The sequence below is a fragment of the Thermobia domestica genome, chromosome 9 (assembly GCF_964235325.1).
Source record: "Thermobia domestica chromosome 9, izTheDome1.hap1.1, whole genome shotgun sequence".
Taxonomy (NCBI): Eukaryota; Metazoa; Arthropoda; class Insecta; order Zygentoma; family Lepismatidae; genus Thermobia; species Thermobia domestica.
The window spans coordinates 273046238-273052237 of NC_137462.1; the positions used below are offsets into that span (position 1 = coordinate 273046238).

General features: G+C 33.5%; 1 protein-coding gene across 2 annotated transcripts in view; it reads right to left on the minus strand.

Annotated features, from left to right (window-relative positions):
• Window positions 1-6000, minus strand: part of LOC145660698 (limbic system-associated membrane protein-like) — a 1132467-nt gene that overhangs the window by 567180 nt on the left and 559287 nt on the right. The gene's annotated exons all lie outside the window — the stretch shown is intronic.

Sequence of the window (6000 nt, forward strand, 5' to 3'; positions counted from 1 at the left end):
GAGGAGAACCTAGCCCGGGGTCGGAGGGGGCCCAGGCTCCCCAGTTTTTTGAGTGACAAAAGTGATTGGAACTACTACTTATATATATTTTTGAAAGCTTATAGTAAACTCACGATATATACTTCATAGCGTGATTTCTGGTTGCACCCCCCCAGTTTTTACCTTCAAGATCCATCTCTGCATTTAGCACTATAGATATTAAAATTCAGTTAGCACGTTGGATAAAATCATTTTTCGCTTCTTTTACGAGGTTATTCATTTATAGTGCAGATTTCAGTCCAAGTCGCCTATGTTACTTTATAATAGATTACAATAGTTTGATGTTTTACGTAAATTGCTATTACGAGGAGGGGGCGACCATATCTCTCACCTATTAAACTGTCTCTTGACTAAATTTGTAACAAATTTTATATCAAATGAACGTAACAAGTTATATTTATAACCACTCTACTAATAAATAATGATTGTTAACAATACATGTGTAATCACGAATTAATCCTTTTAGTTCCAGTACTTTGAAGTTATTAGATGTTTTCTCTCTTGTTTTATAGACATAGTTAATATATGCTTAAGCATTTTAAAAGAGCTTCAAAATTATAGCGTTATATTTTTGTTTACATTATTTTATCATAACTACTAAGTAATCGTTGAAGATAAGCAATGTTATTGTTAAAATTGTTCCAGAAAGATGATACTGCCACCTTGTACTCTTTTTTTCCATCCTTCATATTAACTTCGTATTTCTATTACCGGTGTTCAAAGTTGATTTAAGTTTCAATGTTGAATACGGAGGGTCCACTGGGTCCTCACCCCTTCAAAAAAAAAAAAACTTTCGACATACATTTGTACACTTTCTCAATAAAAGTGTACACTTTGTATACTTGTTTAACAGGAAAATGGTTGATAAAGCATGAAAATTTGATCTTACATTATTTTCTTATAAAAACAATCTAATACTATTTCCCTAAAAATATAGATGGAAGTATTTTACAATTACTTATCGTCTTTTCAGTTGCAGAATAATATCTCCTCTCCTGAAGCTTGGACCTCTCCGAACAATGATTTCTGCGCGCCTGTGTTGAGTTGATTTTGAGTTTAACGTCCCGTTCAGCAGCGAGGCTATATGAGACGTGGACCTACTGATTAACGTGGAATCCGAACCACATGAGCTCCCGCCGGGCGCCTGTGTTGAATACTCAAATATTGTCGAAATTAAAGCAGACAGATATTCAGACACTTTTGTAAATATTCAAAAAAATGTACGCAGCCAAGGGCGTCGATTTCTCTGCAAATTTCGGGAGGCATTCAGATGCAGAAGGTATATACAAGAGGATTTTAAGACAAATTGCATTCAAATTATGCTAAATATAGTATATTCATAAATGCAATAGGGGGCCCACATGAGCTTTTGGGGGGCCCGGGCTTCCCAAGATCGACGAAATTGTACGCAGCACATATTACCTTTTCCTTAAGTCATATGGATATCTGAGGGAAATTGAGAATAAAGATCGCTCGGAGCGTTGTTGCTGAGTACACCAGCTCCTACAAGTGCCTAAAATATGAAAGTGGGCTTTGTTTTTATATTACCTGTGACCCCCATTGTTCTATCTAGAATGGCGAACAATGGGAAGATTTACCTCTTTCATTAACAAATTTGGTTTTCCAAAACTTATATATATATATATATATATATATATATATATATATATATATATATATATATATATATATATATATATATATATATATAGTCCGAAAGACACAAAACCTCAAGAACTGTTTTGGAGAAGATATGGACAATCAAATATCCGTTTCCAATGTATATTCCTATGAGAGCAATTACGAATATCATCCTTCCTTGATAGACAACCTGCAGTGTTGCTGAGATTAGCAGGTTAGTATAATAGTCAGGATGCAAAATACTAAATCTGTCCGTAATGAAGCCAAACGACTTTCTATTCAACAAATGGCAAGACTTAAATATTTTTTTTTTCTTTTCTAATATTCATTCATGTTACTACAGTATTTGAGTAGAGAAACGAAAGATGCGGAGAAATAAGCAAATACAAACTTTAATTATCACGTAGTGTACTGTATGACAAACCAAATTATTTCACGTGGTGTATACACTGTTACTTGTATTTTATATACAAATTACTGTTTTAAATAAGTGCGATAAACGTGTGTGATGACGAAACATATAATAATAATAAATTGATATTACTATTTTCTCTAATAATTTCTGATCACAATTTATCTTCTTTTGTTTGTGTTAAAATAGAGATTTTCTCTCTGTGACCCTGAGATGAGATCCTGGAAATCTAGAGGTCCTCGGAAATGACATTTTCCTGTCAGTGGTTTTGACAGAACCAATTTACTAATTCTGTATATTGTATTGTCGGATTCTACCTTTTGTTAAATGAATGGAAAACAATACTGAATTGAAATTCTATTTTCTATAGCACACATATGTACTCTTCACATTTTTATTCGTGTGTCGCAGTTTATCTAGTTTGTTTGTGGGATGTTACGTCACAAATTAATAGGCTGAGTTTATTTGTATTTGACTACGAGGAAAGGGTTAATTAAATAATTGCTATGTAATTCGTTTCACAGTATGTTTTCCTTATACAATTGAAAAAAATCAGTTTTGGTACTTTTTTCTGTGATATATGAATTATTAAATTGAATATTGTGCATGGCGGCTGAATTAGCGTTTGATCTTGGACACTTTTCTTGTGTCCACCAATTCGCTTATTACGACGTTGTCAATGCTGTGATGTAGAATTCCGATTAGGCCAATACGCTGTTTGTTCTTCGTGAAAGAACAATATTGTTAACATGTAGTAATATTCACTGACGACAAAAAACCGTATGTGGCGTACGCTACATGTGTAAATCCTATAGTTTTTGGACTTACGTAAACCCTATGTAACATCCTTCAGCGAACATATAAGTGAAATGTTCTGAATAAATGTTCCGAATAAACGTACTTTCCGTATGAAAGAAAGGACTGTATAAGTACTAGCAGTAAGGATCTCATATACAGATGGACGTAAATAACATTATAGCTGACGCATGTAACATACGTATACGTATGTAATATACAGAAGACTGTTAGATGATAGATATCCTTCAGCGACATGATGTAACATCTAAGCGGGAAAAAGGGCAGTACGTATGTAGCATATGGATAACATATGCTCAGTACAGATTTCTGTAGTAAACATAAGGATTCCGTATATTTGTACAATATACCGCTTTCTGCGATTTTTCTCAGTGTTCGCAAACGTCTGACGTGCCCCCAATGAAGTACTTGTTATTTCTGATCCTCAATACGCAATTTGTTGTCTGAGCCTTATTTATTCGTCGTTCTAGCTTTGAACCACTGCTAAAACCTCAAGATTCCACTAAAAATATATATATATCTCAAACTCATCAGCGTATAACTATTTCGTTATTTTCCAGTCTGGACTTTCTCAGGTCTTCAATATACCTTCTCTTACTTCCTCGCTCAAAATGCCCTTTGTTGTCCCAGAGACTCAACAAATGTTTAGCTATCTGTCTACTTGCTATGAAATAAACTACGAAGTTCATATATGTAACACAGTGGCGTATTTTGTGGGCTACCAGCTGTAGTTCTAGAATATTACAAAATAAAGTTATTATAATAAAAATTAATTTATATTGATAATTTTATACTTTAGTAACTTCTTTCAATGATACAAACTTCTGAGAATTGTACACTGAGAAAAAAAATTGTAGGTGGCGTACTTAAAAAGATAGGTTACATACGTAATTCCTGTAGTTTTTGGACTTAACGTACAGCAGACGTATAACTGAAAACGCATGTTTTATAATACTTTCTGTATAAGTGTTCCATCTATACGTACTTTCCGTATGAAACAATATAGGCGATCAGGATCTCACATACAAATGGACGTATATAACATATAGCTGAGGAATGCAACATATGTATATGCATGTGATATACGGAAAACTGTTAGATGTCAGACATCCTGCAACGGCATAATGTAACATGCAAGAGCAGTGCCTATGTAGCATACGGATAACGTATGCCCCGTACTGATTTCTATAGTAAGCAAGAGGATTTCGTATATTTGTACAATATACCGCTGTCCGGAGAACGGATTTTTCTCTGTGTATGTATTTAGAAACATCCACTAGCTTTTTTGCACAAAGTCTGTCTTACTTCCTTAAGGAATCTTCGATTTGACAACGCAGCAGAAACCACTATCTAGCTACTTACTGTAGGTTGAGTCGTGTAGTTATGAGCGCATTCTTCTTCGAACAGCGTACGAACGGGCTTCAGGTAGCACTAATTGCATACAGAGTAAAGGGTAAAAGGAAGGTATACGAGTAATGACAGCGCATTTTACGGGTCACTGGGAATTGTCTTGGACATCTTAAGCCTCGTTCCATAGAGGTTTGCGTCAATACAACGCAAATTTTGTTTTACAGTATTATTCGATAGTTGGCATAGCTGTTATAATTTTTTTCTTTCATTATTTGCATTTCATTACGAAGACTCTTACTGACTCAGGATTCTTCTTTGGTTCCTCGCCTATTTCAGTCAACACGTATCCAAAGCAAAATGTAGTGATATTTCATGCAGCAAATGAAGCTAGAAATGTACTCTCTTCTTTCCATAATACTTTCTAGTGAAGAAGAAACCATATTTATCTACCTGATAAAAGGAAAGTGTGTTTTAAGAATTTTTCTTATTTTGAAGACTGTATATGAATGTGGATACTATATTATTATTATTATTATTATTATTATTATTATTATTATTATTATTATTATTATTATTATTATTATTATTATTATTATTATTATTATTATTATGTATTCGCGCAAAGTTACTTTCATACTTCCTTTTTATAGTTAAAGAAAGAAACCAGCGATATCTGTATTCTGGATTAAGTTGTTGAATAATCGATAGAAAATCCTAATATATATCACGCGATACGGAAGAAAATACGTTACATGTTGTTTGGTTATTATTAACCCATAACGTGCACCATTATATCGTTTAAATGTGCCAATTTGAAAAAAAAAGAAAAAAAAGAACTTTTCAATCTGTTGTCAGACAGAGTGGGTGACTCTTTCGTGTGACTTTTAACCAGTCGTGCGAGAAAGTACATAACAAGTGATTGGTCAAACTTTTAGGAAAGTTCTTTTACTACTTCACCATTGTGTGTGTGTTATCACAGCGCGCGTGTGTGTATTATATATTTCTTAGGAAACTCATAAATTCTTTTTAAGTACTCTATACCTCAAAACACGAAGTTGGGTCTTTATTATGTATTGCGCTCATTAACACACTAATACCAAAATTGTACAACCTCAAGTACGAACTCTTTTTTTTTTATAAGTAATTCGATGCAGGTAAGTAGTTACCGACTCTTTTGTGTACACGTGATTCGAGTTCGAATATTGCTGGCGGCACAGCTCTGAAAACTGAGGAATTACTTGAATTTTTTTAAAAGTTCGAATTGCTGTTTAGAAAGCCAAAACTAAGGCCAATAAAAGTTATTATGTTGGATACACATGACAAGTATACTTAAGCAACTTATACATTATCCAAACAAACTATTCACACATTACACACACGTCACTCAACAAGCCAGTCATATATTACCAAAGAAGTCATACGCCACTCAAATAAGCTAGCAATATATTACCCAAATAAGCAAGTCACACATTTTCCAAATAAACTACTCACTTATTACTCAATAAGCCAGACAGACATTACCCAAATAAGCTAGCAATATTACTCAAATAAGCTAGTCACAAATTACCCAAATGAGGTGGGGCAATAACCAATAAACCAGTAACTTATTACCGAAATAAGGCTGTAATATTTTACCCAAATAAGTTGATCATTGATTGCTCATATTAGCTAATAACATATTATTCAAATAAGCTAGTCAGAAATTACACAATTAAACTAACCCACATATCATCCAATAAGAT